The sequence below is a fragment of the Trematomus bernacchii genome, unplaced genomic scaffold (assembly GCF_902827165.1).
Source record: "Trematomus bernacchii unplaced genomic scaffold, fTreBer1.1, whole genome shotgun sequence".
In the NCBI taxonomy this organism is placed as follows: Eukaryota; Metazoa; Chordata; class Actinopteri; order Perciformes; family Nototheniidae; genus Trematomus; species Trematomus bernacchii.
In genome coordinates, this window is record NW_022987910.1 from 4005873 (window position 1) to 4023917 (window position 18045).

Sequence of the window (18045 nt, forward strand, 5' to 3'; positions counted from 1 at the left end):
AATGGCTGGATTTAAAGCTGGTAAAGCTTGGTGAGAAACCTCTAGGCTTATCGAGGGGGATCTTAATAGATCTGTCTGATTGCTAACAGCTCGGTAGAAACAACTGTGGGGGTTGGTGGTAGCCTCAATGTTGGAAAAGGAAGCAGAGAAGCAGTGCATGGGTTCAAAATCCCTGATGCTTGAGAGGAAATGGGTTGGGAGGGGGTCAGGTGATGCATACCATTCTGCAGTCGCCAAGCAACCAATGTGCCCTTGAGCAAAGCATCTCACATCCAAATCCAGCTGCTTAATTGGACTCATTCATCAGTCAAACTGCAGTTTGGCACAGCAGAAACATTTTCTTCAACCTGCCTCCCCACAGGGAAAAGACATGTCACCTGCAATTGTTGTGCTCTCTATTATTTTTTCCTTTCATCTGCTAAGGATAGATCTCACCCGCACTGTATTTCCCTGATCAGACAACACAATCTACACACCCGTAACTGGGTTGGCACACACTAGACTAAATCCAGCTGTGTTGGCTTATTAGCTCAAAGAGACTTCCTTCAGCTGGTCAATTACAGTGTTAGCTAAATGAAACTTCTGTTGAGGTCAGTGTTTTGGCTTGTAACAAGTGAAGGGTATCAATTGGATATAATAGATCAGAATGTGTCATGAATGACAAACCTGGAGAAAGCTAAATAAAATAACTCAACATGAACTGCTGATTTTGCAAAGCAAGTTTGAAGTAAATAGTTATGTTAGCAGTAAGGTTTTGCTAGCTTAACAGTGTATATTCTTCCAGTTCTCAGGACCCCCTTAAAAACGAGATGGTGCATCTCAAAGGGTTTATCCCAATAAATAACATTTCTATATATATTCTTCCAGTTCATGATCTATTCTGATTCAAATAAAAAACGTGTGCATGTGGGAGTGCTCTCTTCTCCTGTGGTCCACTGTCATGAAACATTTCATAGTGTAAGGTTTCAGCGTTAGTGTCCTGTTAGTTGTTGTATTGTGTTCCTAGTGTTTGTCTAAATCTGTCTTATTTTGGTAATGACTCTACCCTCTCGTTTCAGGTGTCTGCACTTCCTGTCCTTGTGTGTCACCTGTCACACTGGGGGTGTTTCTCAATCGCGAGTAAAGCTGCTGCAGAGCCACTATTTCAAGCATACTACGTCATCGAGTGCCGCCGAAGGACTGTTCCAATCTCCAGCATACTTGGAAATCTACCGAGCCCGGCGTACTTCGTTTGGAGAAATATCGAGGCTGCACATGAGTAGACTCCGCGGTCTTAAAATCCCCACAATGCTTTGCGCACGGACCAATTTCCCCAAATCTGTGGCGGAAGATGTAAGGCGGGGCCTCTCATATGACGCACACCTGCACACTTGCTAGCCTGTTCCACTCTTCGTTTTCCGAATGGCAGGAAGTATTCTTGACTCGCTTCTGAAGCAAGATGCTCGGCAGACATGTGCTACCAAGCAAGCGTACTCGCGATTGAGAAACACCCTGATTGTTGTCCCCGCCCCTGATTGTGTCCACCTGTGCCCCATTACCTAATGTGTGTGTGTATATAAATGGGGCATTCTACCAAATTAGTGCAAAGTGAGGTCCCACAACAAGAAAAACTATTTAACAAAACAATTAAGTATTCAGACATAGATATTTACTAAGAATATGTTATGGTCTATTTAAACATAAGGCATTCAATTAGATAGTGATAAGCTTAATATATACATATTAAAACATAATTTATAGGGTACTTTCTATTGGGAAGTAGCTGTCCCCAACCCTGACATAAATTTCAATTTCTGTAAGTAACACTTAAAACATTTTATTTTATTTTGTTCAATGGTGTATTTAGAATATCTTTATGATTACATTCAAACAGAAGTTGGAATATTTAGATTTATTGTGGGTATCATTTTTTAATAAAAAAACTATACTCAAAAAATCATGTCCCCAGTTTTCATGTCACTACCGAAACACAAGGGGTTTTAGTCCAATGGCTGAGCCTGGTTTTTAGCAACAGCCCTGCATTTTTGACTAGGCAGTGACATTGCATCCCTGTCCCTCATGGCTGAATGGCAAGTAGCTATATCCCATACTTTTGATGTCGGTAGTGACAAAATGGAATGGTAAGCAGGTAAATCCCACCATTTTGAAATAAATGTGTTTTAAAGTCTGAAAATCAGTGTGTTACTTTAACCTTATCATACTATTGTTAGGCATATATTATAGGTCTCTATATATATATAAAAAACATGTCTATTAAGTGTTTTGCTCAAAATACCAAACAGATCACCCATTCTAGCCTCATTCCCCTCTATTTCAGCCCGTTACTAAAGTGCTGATTCTGGGTCAGTAGCTTCAAACATTCACACTTCAACATAAGGCATGTTATGAGTTAAGATTAAGCAATAAGGTTGAGGGAATATGATACAACCTTGAGAACAAAATACTGTGGTTACTACCGAAACAGTGGATGTTTTGTAAAAAATAAAGTATATTGAGTTATCAACTAAAATGATATGATACTGATTGGTTTAATGTATGTTCAATTTCAACAATCATCAACTCTGGAATCAATATGATCAGTATTATGCATTTTACAAAGAAAGTTTGCATTATGATTTTTATGAATTGTATAAATTGAACTTTGAAATTTGATTAAAAATTCACTTATATTAATTTAATTGTGAAAACCCTCAAGAATTATTTGTTAAAATACTATTTAGAGAAGGGAAGGTAAAACAATCTTAACAGGTTAATATAATACTTTTTTAGTACAGTGTATGTACTATGTTTCGGTAGTGACCATTTTTGGTAGAGGAAGAACATTCCAATACAGTCTGAAAATACGATATCAAAATGTACGGTTCTTTTACTAGATATTTATAATTTAGATATGGTACAAAATATATATGGACAAAGTTTTGGGAAAAAAACATACAAAATTTCAAAACATTTCCAACCTGACTTTGGTCCAATTCGGTAGAATGGCCCATTATAGCCCTTCTCTCCCTTTGTCTTGTGTTGGTTCATCTTGTCTCTTCATCGTGTCCATGCCTGTATACCAGAGACCTGTATGTAAAACCTAGTCGAACCTAGAGATTCTATTGAGAGTCCTAGTTGATCCTAGTGATCATTCTTGAACACTTTGTAGTCTTTTCTAATAAAGAACATTACAAAGACAACGGAATCGTGCATCTGAGTTCCTATGAGCCCATCGTGTCACATAGAAGCCTTTAAGCTATAAATGATTCAGATACGCCAGTCTGGGTCAGGACCTTGTTGTTTTTTTTAACATCCCATTACATTTTTTTTTACAGTTTTATCAAAAGTGACTCACAAAAAGTTCATTCAACCATGTGGATGGAATCAGTAGACTGTATCAAATATGGATGTAGTCTCTGTGACTACACCCATAGTTTTTTAAAGGGTAGTTGTGAAGCTCAAAGTTATGGGCTCCAGCCGTTACCATCTTTTCAGTTCCGCCTAAAGTTGTCTTCATATGATAAGGCGCAGAGCATTGCAGAAGTAAGGTCAGTTTTGTTTCAATGGTTACCTCCCCTGTTTGTTTAGGTTGCTTCTGGCTTTGTCCAGTACAGCTGTCATCTCATTGGTTGTGCTTTGAAAGTGGAGGAGATGCAGCAGAGCAGACCTCAAACGACTAACAGCATGTTCACTCAAAGTGAACATGCACCAAATAATGCCTAACTTTATGCCTTAATATAATAAATAATACAAATAGAGACTGAACTGTATTTGCACCATGCAGTTTCATTTTTTGTAAAGTTGGGCTTTTTTTAAATGGGAGTCTAGTGAGAATACCTCCTTTTGGAACTTGTCTCAAGTGGCCAAAAACTGAATTTGTATTACCTTACTGCTCATCCCCGGACGTTGCCACTTGAAACAACACCCATATGCAAGAAGGATGCAAGTAACTTCAACATCAAATATGCTGATCTACTTTTAGCGCTAAATATTTACATCTTATTTAATCTAAAATATAGATTAGCTCCAACAAGCTGTTTAGGACAGAGAGTGAATACACATACTATACAGAGATGCTGTATGAGAAACCAATGTGAGTTTGGAAAATTGCACAGTATAAATATATTCTAGTAGACCTCAACAATGGAATTATGATCAGTAGAAATGGCCATGACATGGGACCTTTAAACCAAACCTATGTAAAGAGTACTGCAGTAAGAGAAAATAAAGCAATTTAGTAGCTCAGCATTTTAAATATATAAGTATTATTTTCAAGAGAGCATCTCAGATCTAAAAGTTAACTTTGCAGTCAAGCACATGCAGTACAGCTCTTTACTGAAACTCCCTCAAAGTCCTTTATAATAATTTCCCCTCGCACAGAGTTTTAAAAATATGTTTGCAGAGAAAACTACAAAGAGAGAGATTTATCACTAACACTTCTTATCTAATTCAGTGTAACTTTATATTTGGCCAGCACCTTGCTGACATCTAAACTCATTAGTTGGAGAACTTGGAGGCATGAGAAGAGAAGCATATAGTCCTAATGAGCATTCATTATGGAAGGTACTTCGATGTATACACTGTCTTACTGTTCAATGTCCTCAATTCTGTTTGTGAATTAGGTCCCTGTTACTCTCTCTCTCTGAATCTGTACCACACATGCTCTGTATATAAAATACTGGATGTTGAAACTGATTATTTCTGCTGCTCAGGTTGGCTGTTGCACTTGATTATATGATCGTACTATATTTTTGCAGCAATATTTATACTTCCACCTTCGGGTCTCCCATATTTGCTTCTTATTCTGATCAGTCACCCAAAAAATCTGTTAACTGGATCTGGATATGCTCACACACACACACACACACACACACACACACACACACACACACACACACACACACACACACACACACCACACACACACACACACACACACACACACACACACACACACACACACACACACACACACACACACACTACATGCACACTCCCCTGTCCACTTCTTGGCTATATGATAAGACATTAATTGATTGTGATGGGTGTGAAGGTCCCACTGAGTGACAGTCAATAACACATTAAATGCAGAGGACTGCTGTCACCAGTCATTTTCAGCAGATGTAGACCTGCATACGCACAGATACAGCTCACTCTCATACATTTATAAACATGGCCACAGACACACATGCACACACATGTGCGGATCAAATGGCAGCATCACAGAGAGTTTGAAAACCAGGCGATGCAACAAACAAAGTCCAAATCCCATTGCGCCCTGCAGGGCTGCGAGGCTGTGGTACTCTGCATGCATACTCCCTTTGGACTGCATCACTAAATATTTCAAAGGCACTGGTTGTCCAAATGTACTTATTTTACCTGCCACAAAAAACACAAAACAAACGTGGTATAATGTTTTGGATCCGCAATGCTTATAAAATCTCTGTGGAGTGTCATGGTGGTTGATTACAACTGAATAAAAAATGCATGTTTAAATCCAAAGTAATTTAAAAAGAAAACTGTATTCCCAGTAGCTCTTGAGACAGCGGGGTACTTCAGATCTTTCCTTTCTGGTGCCATATCATATTATTCATGGATTCCCCCATCCTCCATATGTGGTTCTTTTCATTCCTCCCTTGGCCCCTTGCCCATCCCAGCTTCTTATCTCTCCATTCTCTTCTCCTCCTATCTCTTTGACTCCACTTTCTGCATCGTTCCCCATCTTCTCCTGCCTCACATCGTTCATATGGCAGCGGTAGGGCAGTGATAGTTCAATGCTTTGTACAGCAATCAAACAAGACACTTAGGACTCATTAACACCACGCTCTTGATAGGATACTACTCTGAAATCTCCCAATGGACGTGTTTACTCGATGGTGCAACGTTAAACTTCACAAACAGTATCAGCGTATCTGAGAAGACACACTGTTATAGACTCAATATGAAAAGATAGTGCAGTGCTGTAGAGATGGCACAGAAAGGAACACAGAAGAGTGCAAGGGAGATAAAGACAAGACACAAAAAGACACCAAACAGTGACAGTGGAGGTAGCACATGGTGATGTGAGAGAGGGGAAAGAGAGATCAAAAAAGAAAAGAGAGAGACGTAGAGTGAGAAAGAGATAGACGGTGTGACAGTTTTGAAAATGACAGGCTCCATTGACGAAAACAAGCAGTACATAGGCTGCCTGAGGATGCGTATGTAGAGTCTGAGGAGACAGTGCTTGGGAACACCAACACACCCTCGGCAAGGAGACCATTTGCCTGGTTCAGACTCCTTATGTAAATGCAGATCACAGCATCTCAGTATTTTAGGGTGATGAATAACACACAAAAATGCAGATGAGGAGGGCGATTGCACCGTACATTCTTGCTGCTGAAAGGCGGCAAATTAACGGTCTCAAGCCAGCACATGAACGGGCCGAGGCTGAGAAGATCAACATTGTAATGTAAGCAGGTAAGTCTAAACCAGCATGTGCAGCCATTACCCTATCATGGAAATCAATGTGTGGCCTTTGACACCGACTGTGCATGCTTCAGTTACACTGCCAGTAATGGAGGTGGAATGGGCTGCTGTGTTTTAGACACGGATCATTTGTCCATTTCTCATGTGCTTGTTGTTTGCTGACACATTCACAGAGGTCTGTGCTCCCAGAAATTCTCTCCATTAGTTTTCCTTGAGTAATGCAGAATTATATATATTTTGGTCACAGTGCCTGGCTTTGATAATTGCAGGCATAAATTAAAAACATTTTCTGAAATAACATCCTATTCGAAGCTCGACTGACCTTTACTTCCGAATAAAATATTTAGCTGGAGCGGTGGATCTACTTGTAGCTAATTAAAGAAGGCCATGTGGTCAGGGGGTAAGATCTGACAGTCTGGGACTCTGCCCAGCGGTTAAGGGCAAAGGCTTTTCCTTTGAGCAATAGATGGCAACAAATCCAGTAGATTAAGAGAAGAAATGCTAAAACTTTGTTCTGACTGTTGTGCTTTAGTATCACATATTTAGTGTTGGGCAAGTACCTTCTTTTTACCATATAAAATCTAAAGAATTGATGACTAGTCTTTTTATTAATCAATTAAAAAACGTTTTTAATTACTCAAAAGAAAAATAAACATGTTACTGGCTCTGTGAAAGGGGCTTTTAAATAACCTCAAAGCCTCTACTTACATGTGAAATCTTCTGTGTTTAACATGTGCGGATAGAAAATGAGTCTACATTAAGAGGTTTTTACTAACATCAACAGAAGAACAGTAGAAACTCCCAGCAAATCAAAAAGTCTCAATTTCTACAGTACCTTTCTCTGTATCCACAGCCACGCTGATGTCTGTTCCATCAAGAACCAAGGCAAACCTGTTTTCAGACAGTAATTACTGTTTCAGACGTCTGCTTGAGAGTGCCGTGCCGCATGCCGATTCCCCATGAGAAAAAGGTATTTAATTCAACAAGCGGTAATTGAGACTGCGATTGGCGGTGGTTTTGGTCTTTTGTTTTGGTGTCAAAGCCGATACCACTCATCCAACAAATGAAGTTGGCACACCGTGAAAGCACATCCCTTTGATCTACACTCGAGCATCCATCTCTCAAACTGTATCCAGTCGCTGCCTTCACCAATCTGCGGCCAGCAGGTATAGCAACGAAGCACCGATGGCCCCATTTCTCATTTTGCCATACAATCCTTCAGAAGGAGCACCATATGCTCCCAACAGCGCTTTCTGACATAGATGAATGGTGGTACTCTATCTTTTCTCCTCACAGTGTAGTGGATGGAGTCAGTAGGTGTCCTGGATGAATCCGATTAGTCTTGGGTATTTCCTATCTCTGTCAAGTCTGACCGTTATCTTCCTTCTTCCTCCACCTCTCCACTTGTGATTTTGCACTTTGGTAACTTTATGTTGATCTAAAATAGTCTCTCCCTCTTGACCATACTTGTCTTTCCATCTCTGCTCATTGTTCTTTCTCCTCCTCTCTCCTCTCTCTTACTCAGGAGAGAAACCTCCCCACTTGGGCTAATGATCACATCTGAGACTCACTTCTCTGCACTCACTATCTCCCAATTATAGTCAAGAGTTGGCTTCTTTAAAATAGAGATCCTCATCCTGCTTCTGAGGGTACTTCAACTCCTGCTGCCTTCATTACCAGAGGTTATCTGTTTGTCTGTTCGTCCTCCAGTCTTTCCGCGCCATCAGGCTCTCATCCATCGGTTCGTCTTTTGCTTTCCTTCCTTTATTGTTTTTTGTTTGTTTCTCCTTTTCTTTTATGGACCAAAGTTTTCCCAAAAGTAGAAAAGTTCAAACCTTGGCTTCTTCATTAAGTGATGCCAAGCACAGGAATTGCTCATGCTGAACAGAAGAAAAATTACTACCTTTAAAAATGCTTTTGCTTTTCACCACGTACGGTTTATAATGGAACAGGACTTACTGACAACATTTGATGAAAAACATGGCCACAGCTGGAAACTAAGGAATTTGGAAAAAAGTAACACCCTTTTTTAATTGATGCTTTTTAGTTTAATCATTGTTGTCATGTTTGCTGAAGTGCATCATTCTGTGTAGACTGTTGCAAAAGACTCACCAGCTAATTGTCTTCATCCACTGCAGCTGAAGTAACATTTAACTTGTTCAGAAAGAGGTACAAAATAGTGAATCTGGGCAGTTGCATGCAGCACAGTACTGGGGGCAAAATACGTTCGGATCAAAGATTCAGCCAAAACATTTATGTGATTTATTTTAACAAAATGTAAGGACTGACTGAAACATACAATTGTAAACACATAGATGATAATATTTTGGACAATAAGCTTTCTAACTTTCCCCCCTTGCGCATAAACCTCCAAGAGACCTCAGCAATAGAATGTGAAACACACATCTTCATTGAAGACTAAACTAAATTTCACTTGAGATTTATGGAAACTGAATGCAGAAGCCATGTTTTTGCAGCCTCAGTGATGCAACAAAGCTTAGAGAAAAACAAAAGGGAATTTCGAAAAAATCTCCCCATTTTTAGCTTTTCCTTTCACATGGTATTTTTTCTCTTTTGTCCCACACCCCTGCCTGAAGACCAGGGGGCACACGCTGTGACTCTGTGAGAAACAAAAAGGTTGGCTGTTTCTTATTTCAACAGACAAGGGTAAGTGTTCAAAACAAAGTCTCAGCATAAAGGTTGGACAATAGATGATGTTTTGTTTTGCTTCTTGGGTAGAAGAAGACTCAAGCAACAGCAGAGGAAGTTTAGAGGGTTTAAGTGCTCAAAATGTAGCCCTGTGCACTGTGTTTGATTCAAAACTACGGCTGTCAACATTAACTATACAATCTCAATTAATCTAGAACCCTCAGAGCGTTAAATCCAGCAAATCCTGTAAATCCAGCGCAGATGTTCACGATGAATTGCATTGCACTAAAAGGCAAAGAAAGTCACATAAATTCACATTGTTTTATATACTAACTGAACAAGTAAGAACAGGCAATTCTCTAACATGTTACAGATTTTAACGACATTACCTACATTGTTTAGTTTAGTCAATAGTATGTATGTAAAGTATGATCTTTTAAACCCTATTTTATCCTCATAACAGTGCATGTACTATTTGTTGCAACTAGGAGCATACTTTGAGTGTATTATCTTTACCCTGCCACATATGCTGGTATATATCCCAATTTGACTACATTAGCATGTTTACCTGAAGTTAAATGAATAGTTCGACATTTTTGGAAAGAAACATAATTTCCTTCAGAGTTCGATGAGAGGATCAATGCTCCTCCACATCTGTTCTTTACAGATAAGCGGACACAGTTAGCTGAGCTTGTCATACAGACTGAAAACATTGACCCTTTCCAAAGGTAACAAAATCCACCTTCCAACTCATCTCAAGCTCACTAATTAACATGTTGTATCTTGTATGTCTAATTGTTCAATTATTGAGTCTTGTTGTCACTGTGAGGTTGCCAGGCAACCATCTGAGTTTAAAGGTGTCCTATCATGCTAAATGCACTTTTTTATGTATTTTATACATAAATATGTGTCCCCGGTGTGCCAGGGAACTCACAAAGTGTCAGAAAATAAAACCCTCTCTCTTTTCCTCTGTACCCACATCTCTAAAAATGGGGGTACAACGGAGCTGAACCAGATTTGCGTCCGATATGACGTAATATCGTAAATGTGGGCTAGCTTTACACCTTTTTAATTTTTTTCTTGATTTTATTTTTTATTTTATTAATCTGTGTGAATCTTTGCTGTCCTGTTTTTTCACGCTTACCCTGTTGCTGCTTTGTACAACTGAATTTCCCCACGGGGATTAATAAAGGTCCATCTTATCTTATCTTATCTTATCTTATCTTATCTTATCTTACGCACAGCCCTATCAGAAACGTCGCTATCAGGAACAATGCGTGACGTGTTTTGGACGTAATTTGGTCTTTGTTTACATTAGCAAGCATCACTAACACTCAGAGCTAACCTGTACTGGAGAGAGCATGTGTAAAAAAGCAGGAAATAAAAAAAGGAATTCACCTTGTGGTAAACCCGCAAGAAAAGAAGCATTTAAGCTCCATACTGTTTCTGAAATAATCCTTGAAGTGGTTTTGAACATGATATGGCGTTTAATCACGGCAGCATCTAGCTGCATCTGAGCAGATCAGACAGCCTGCTCTCACAGAACTCACAGTGTGCCTGCGTGCTCAAAAGGGGGCGGGGCCAGCAGAGAATCAGCCATTCTCTAACAGGGCTGAAATAGAGGGATATGGGGGATGTCTAAAATGCAGGATCTGTTTGGTATTTTGAGCAAAACACATCATAGCAGAGGTGGCGCTAGACTTTTTCGCTGCCCGTCATTTTGACGGACAGGATCGTAACATTTCCGTCAAAATCCATTATTACCCGTCGGCCTGTACACAACTCTGCCCGGGGGGTGGGGGAGGGGTGGAGAGAGCATGCTCGTGAATTGTCAACGGGGGGTTATGCATGCCCACTGAACCTCGCGGGAGCGCGCACAGCGTAAAGCAAATATTCACAGACATTTCAATGATTTGTTCGGCAAAGTTAGGTTTGGAAACTATATAATTTCCTTTTGGGCGGGCATGCATAACAACACGGCATAATACCGGAGCCTCGCTGCGGGGAAACTTTGGCGCTGTTCTGAGTTTGTTCTAATCTGTCAAAATGACGGACGGCTTTCAGATTTTTCCGTCATTGTTAAAAAAAAATCGTCATATTCGGTTAACGCGACCTCTGCATCATAGATATGTTTTTTAAATATTTTTTTTATATCTGATACCCATAACATATGCCTAAAAATAGCATGATCGGCGATCTTTAAGTGAAACACATAACCGATGTAAAATCACTTGTTTTTTACACTTCGGCTTTTGAATGTATTGATCAAACCAGATGTGACTTTTTAATTAGTAAACTTTGGAGATACTGGAAGGAGGATTTTGTTACCTTGGGAACGAGCCACGTTAACTGTTTCCAGTCTCTCAAGGCCTTTCAGGCCTACCAGCTGCTGGCTGAGATTTTGTGTTTTACTCATGAGTACGGTATGAATTTAAGAACAATTTGAGAAAGAAAGCAAATAATCATAGTTTTGAAAATACAAACAATTCCTTAAAATGCATTTTTTTTTTTTTTTTTTTTTATTTAACCTTTATTTAACCAGATAAAAACATTGAGATAAAATCTCATAAACACATACACTACCATCATTACTTTTGGAATGTTATTTACATCATGACATGTGCCTGACAGTGGTGTTTTTGTCAACTCTGTTAGTCATAGTCATTTGTTTCAATATATTGCATGTGTTTGTGTATTTATTTAGAATGTGAAAGAATCCACATAACCAACCATGGTTCATCTCCCTGCCTCGCGTTAAGTTGAATGAGCTGACAGAGGTGACAAAGGGATGATAACTAAAAGTCCTGTTACATGATGTGAGACCCAGTATTGGTCTCTGAAGGGCGGAAGGTCTTCAATCTACAGCACAATCTAGCCAGTAAAGTCACATGCAACACTGTGGCTGCCATCAACAACAACATGGCACATCAAGTTGGCTTGTTTATGTTCTGCAGGACTGTAATAGTTTTATTTGTATCTGCTGTTAATCTCGAGAATAGGCTGTCTGCTCTATCTCGAAGTTCAACTATATGATTAAATCTTCCCTTGTATCAGCCAGGATACCGCCATATCTCTCTGGGTGTTCCATCTATGACCCTTTTTTTTTTTTTAGAACAGGGAAACAGATAGTTATATCAAATATGCAACACTTTATTTGAGCAAAAATGTAATAAAAAGCAATCCAACAAAGGGCAAGTACAAAAAAAGAGCGTAAACAAGAATTGATTTTAGATTCAATCAAACTGTAAACAGCTACTTCTCCATTTGGCCTCTGCATTGTGTGTAATCACTCCAACACACCAAAGGAAAAGCTTTTTAAATTTAAATCAGTCTGCAATCATTTCCAAACACAGGGAACGGGATAAATGAAAACTTCTAAAAGAATGAATTGCAGACAAACACTCTTTGTACTCAGCCATGAGCGGCCATAATGCTAACAAGCTTGTTTGAGAATGCACAGGCAGCTCCACAGTGCCCCGTCATACTGTCAACATGCTGCTCGGCTTGGCAGCTCCAGCAATGGGTGACCTTGAGCTTCACAATTCCCAGACTGCTTTCTGTTCTCTCAGTCTTAACTCCTCTCTAGCTCCCGGTTCTCACAAAGCCTCGCATGAGATCCTTTTCATTAAGGAAGTATCTGCGAAGAAACTGGAAATGATAAAATTATACATTTCCGGAACAAATTATGTATCTTACATCTCTTCCTCCTCCTATATTCAGAACATCTTGACCTCACGCTTCGTTCTTCCTCCCCAAAACTGCTGTACTGTACCATCTGATTAAAATGTGACAATTAAAATAGATGGAAGGTTGCCATGAATGCTGTAAATCCTAACTCAACTGTAATGAGCAAAATGCAATCACTCATTGCACAGGAAGATGTACAATTAAACAGGCCTATGAAATAAATATGAATCCTGCAGCTAATTTCTTGTGTGGACATTGGATACCACTTTCCTCTATAACCGCAACAAAAAATGCATAATTACTTTGCCTGAGTGTACAAGCAAAACAAGTATCTGTGAAAGTAATGAAAAAGTTAAGCTTCTCTCGTCTCTCAGGCTCGCAGTGGTTTTCCTTTTAATTAATTTAGATTTTTACTTCCACATTAGCATCACACTTCTTTTTCTCTGACACGATACACATCTTGATTTTTTTGTTACGCAGCTTGCCCTTAATCTCCTGTGCTTTTTCTTGAATAAATCTATGTAATAATAATAATCAATTTGTCATTTATATTCTAATAAATGACCTATCAACATGTTATAGTTTAGTTTAATTGTATTATTCTCTCTTTGCTCTCACTTTGTGATTCTCTTAACCACCCGCAGTATATCTTTTGTTTATGTTTTTCTAGGCCAAGAAGCTTCTACAACTAATGAAGGATTGTGGTAAGTCTTCCAGTTGTAGCAAAGCACTAAAAGCCTACTAAAAGGAACAAGTGAGAAAAGGCAGCAGTTTTACACTATGATGATAATGCTGGTGTCACTTTATATTTATTTTACTGTCAACAAATTCCCATGATAACACCAGAATGACAATTGATTAGACTGCCTTTCAGTGCTTTACAACGTCCCCACGGATCTGTGGCACTTAAATAAAAACCCACTTGTTTTAAATAATGCCAATTGCTCTTCTTTGATGATACGGTAGTGAAACCTGACAATGGTGCTAGATAAAACGTCTGGGGATCTCAGCTTTCATAGCAAATAATTGTTTAGGAATCATGATTGTCTGTATAAAATGTAATGACAATTTGTTTTTCATATTAACAACCTACTTTGGGCCAAAACATGTAAATGTACTGAAGGACTAAGAACTACAATCTTTTTACTGGGAAGAAAAATGTATGGTTTTTTTTCTCCCCCTAATCCATTTAATAGACCGCAAGATAAACTAAATAGGAAATTATGACGTCTGCTCAATTTCTTTTGGCAGTCCATCGACTAGTTATTGAGAGTCTGGCCCAGAGTTGTTAGGTGACTGAGTGGGAAAAATGAAAATGACATCTGAGTCAAGCCACTGGCTAGACATAAAGTACACTTTTCTAAAACCCCTGGGAACTGTAGCATTTTGCACATGTGTTTACTGTATTTCTTTTGTGGACCGATTTTAGTTGGGGAAGAATATATATTCTGTGCAGTAGTCAGTGGGACAGGCTCTATATAAACTACATGACTAATGCGTATGTTACAATACCCAGTGCAATGATGTTGCTCACTGTTTCGTAGTGTTTTTGGACAACAATAGAGCTATTATGGCACAGAGAAATAAGCACTATCAGACCTTGGCTGCACATTCTTTGCTAATAGCATCAATCCATTGTTGGTTTTTACTTATTTTTATGCTTATGTGCTTTCAATAACAAAAAGTTTCGAGTTTTTGCAGACTTGTCTTTTTAAATACTCCACGCTCCCTGGAGGAAAGCTGCTAGTGCATCTCTCATATCTAAAAATCTCTCCCTCGTCTTCATCTCTCTCCCTCTCTCCCTCTCTTCCTCATCACTCCTTAACTCATCTCTGTGGTACCTGTGCTGTCAATGTCGTTGTCCAAACTGGCAGCTGGGCCAAAACTTCAACACAGTACGTCTGGAGCGAGTGCCAGCCAGGGAATGAGCCTCAGTGTTATGAGTGGAGGATGTCAACCTTATAGAGTGCTAACCAGTAATAACATCATCAATTCTTTATAGGGTGAGGTGAACTTTAAAGTGATGATGCCTGGTGCATAACATATAATTCACTTTCAGGATTAGTCAATGTTAGGCACAGGCTGTGTGTGCTGTGTGTGAGTGTAAGAGGGAGCGAGAACCCTTTATGTCACAGTCGTGTCCTCCTTCTTGCCAGGTTTGTGCCTTCCCCGGCTTACCTCAAGTCGGCATCCGCTCACCAGTGGAGGCTCTGTGTCTGGGCCAGGCTGAGAGAGGAGCGTATGTGTCTAGAATCTAATCTGTCTCTACAAGTACTGCTCGACATAAGGATGAAAAAGAATTCCATCGCTGAAGTGAATTTACCCTCTGACATTCAGATTATACGCAATATTGTGGATCTCTCCTTGGTGGATTTCAACAGTTATTGGCATGACACAAGGGTGAAGCCTTAGTGTGAAATAGCATGAACTGAACACCATCATCTAAGTTGCTGTGATTTATTTAGCATGCTGCCAAGATGCACTCATCAACTGAAGTTGATAGAGGCCATATCAGGCAGCACCAGGCTGCAATGTTGCCTTATGGCAGTCAGCAGTTATATGTGTTTGTGCCTCCCACAACAAGCCCAGGGACGGTGCAAGTTTGTATGTGTACTGTATCAGCGTATGAATCCTAGTGTGTATATGTTCATCTGCGAATCAGAAGTCTAAACTGTGATATTGCTATCTGCTTGAGAGCAGATGTCACCACAAGAGCACAGAATTGAGGAAATCCATCCTTTGCAAAGCTTCACACAGGAATATGCCACAGTCAGGTAGTATCACTAGTGTCTAATATTTCATTAATTGTGAGGATTTTGGGGGGTTGTAATTTATCTTTTTGCTATCTATGATGCCTGTGGCTGTCTTAATTAATCATGCTATAATTACTTTGTTTCCTTTCTCAAAATGCCTTTGGTTTTGATTGTTTGCAGTAAATGAAGACAATATATTCAAACACAATGAATCTGTACCTGAGTTAATACACTTAACAGTTCTGCCAGTGGTTCTACATCAATGTTTCATCACTCAGCAATGGTTTTCTTACATTTGCTATACAATTTATGATCACATTTGTGTTTCAATCAAAATTCTGTAAAATTGATATACAGTTGAAAGGTATGGTATGCAAATCTCACTAAGAGGCACTGACCGTGATTGCCCACTTTTGTCTTCCTGTAATGAACAAGGTTCTCTATTGATCTTTGTGTGTTGTTTTAACATATATTAGCTTGGTTGTGCTTTAACATAAATCCTTGTTTAAGTCTCACCTGAATGAGAAAGAACGGTGAGGTGAAATCACTTCAATTTTCAAATGTTTATTAAAGTTAGCACACAGGTCAAGTATAACTCTAATGATATTTGGAATAAGAAACATCACTACAGTATAAATACACGGCTTTCAGATGCAGACAAAACTAACAACATTTGACACAGAGAGAAATCCCAAGCTTCAACATGTGAGAAATGTGTGCTGTTATTGAAAATGCTCTTGTGCTACTTCTGACATACTACATACATAAACAATTCTGCATCATATGTTCTTGTATCTGTTCTCAAACACCTGGGCTGTAGTGTGGAGAGCAATCATATTGACACTCAGATTACCTTTTTGATCGGGAACAAAGTCAAGAGTGTGTCCTGACACAAGAGTATTGCATTTAAAATCAAACTCTTCTCCACTTGTACGGTATAGAGTATGTGCAGAGACTGAGGACTGAGAATATTGTTCCGATTGGCACCTACAGTACCTTTATTCTATTTTAAACAATTAGTTAATTGCATTTAAAAATGACCACATGTAAACTAAATACAAAACCCAAGCAGAGTTCTGGGTACTGAGAGGCCAGTTATTAAATAATGACAAGGGTTTTTAAATGATTACTGGTATACGAGTATATCATATTATTATTATTAATAATTAATAATTATAATGATGATTATTATTATTATTATTATTATTATCATCATCATTATAATATGTATTATTCTTATAACGAGAGAGAGAGAGAGAGAGAGAGAGAGAGAGGAGAGAGAGAGAGAGAGAGAGAGAGAGAGAGAGAGAGAGAGAGAGAGAGAGAGAGAGAGAGAGAGAGATGTGTTAATATGTGTATATGGGTACAAATGTAGTGTTATTCCCACTCCATTGGCATTTTCCACGTCATGCACGTCATGCACTAAGTTTATCACGATTCACCGCCTAAAATGAATGTGTACTAAATTAGTAGCAAACTATTTATTTCTCAAATCTCGTCCACTCTCGTCCACCAGTGGATGGAATCCTTTGGATCCAGCTTGTGGCGTAAATTGGCACGCAGTACTGAAAATGTCAGGCAAACATAAGGTGACAAGGTCTGCCCCCAATGACGGTGACCGTAAAGGAAATATACGTCCCTTCCAGGGTTTAAACAGATGTAACCCCGCCTTTATTTTCCACAGTCTCTGCGTCTTCGCCTTCCTCAGTCAGTACCGAAGGTAACTCCGTGCGTAAAGCTCCTGGACATCATACGGACACCGTACAGTTTCAGCGTGCTTCTCTCGAGATCGAGAGGGAAGAAACGCTTTCCTCGAGGTTTTTGCCAAATAACCGGGAAACAGTTAAAGATTTAAAGCAGTTTTATGTATTTATGTTTTGTATGCATCCTATGTTTAGGCTCTCATCGCCAGTGTAGTTGTCCCCCAACAGCCTGTACTAATGCCTCGGACCCAAACCGCCGCACCGATTCGTTTCAATTTCAAAGAGTAAACCATGTGTAAAGCAAATGACGGATACAGTAGGAGCTAACTGGGGTGCGCTTGGATTTAACCCGTAAAAACAAAGATTCAGTCAAACTTATGGCGTGAAGGTAAGACACATTTGTTTCCCTGTGTAATGCGCCAAACTTGCAAAAATAAGATTTTCTTGCTTGGATCTGTGAATATATGTGAAGCATTTTCTATCCAGCAGGGTTCGGTGGTCCAGTCAAACCTATACCTACTGAGACATATGGGGTGATATAAAGTGATTTATTGGGTGTGATTCCCTAAAATATTAACTTTCAAGATGAATTTGCTGTTGTGAGACTACTTTAAGATTAATCCAAACTCGAAATATTTGTCTATTTGCAAATTAACACTTTAAGACCGTTTCTGTGAATGAGCGAGTGTGAGCGCGTAAGCACATCAACAGTGTTTGTGTCACACAGACGCATTATCGTGAAGATTTATTTGTATAGCAGGTATGTTGTTGTCAGTATTGATCCGGGTTGGTCTCCGGTGTAAAACAAC

At 39.2% G+C, this 18045-nt stretch overlaps 1 protein-coding gene across 1 annotated transcript in view; it reads left to right on the forward strand.

Annotated features, from left to right (window-relative positions):
- Positions 1 to 17282: 17282 nt before the first annotated feature.
- The window catches only part of drd2a (dopamine receptor D2a), a 38623-nt gene continuing 37860 nt past the window's right edge, over positions 17283 to 18045 (forward strand). Inside the window, exon 1 of the mRNA XM_034115148.1 lies at positions 17283 to 17624. The gene's annotated coding sequence lies outside the window, so the exon portion shown is untranslated. The remainder of the gene's footprint in view (positions 17625 to 18045) is intronic.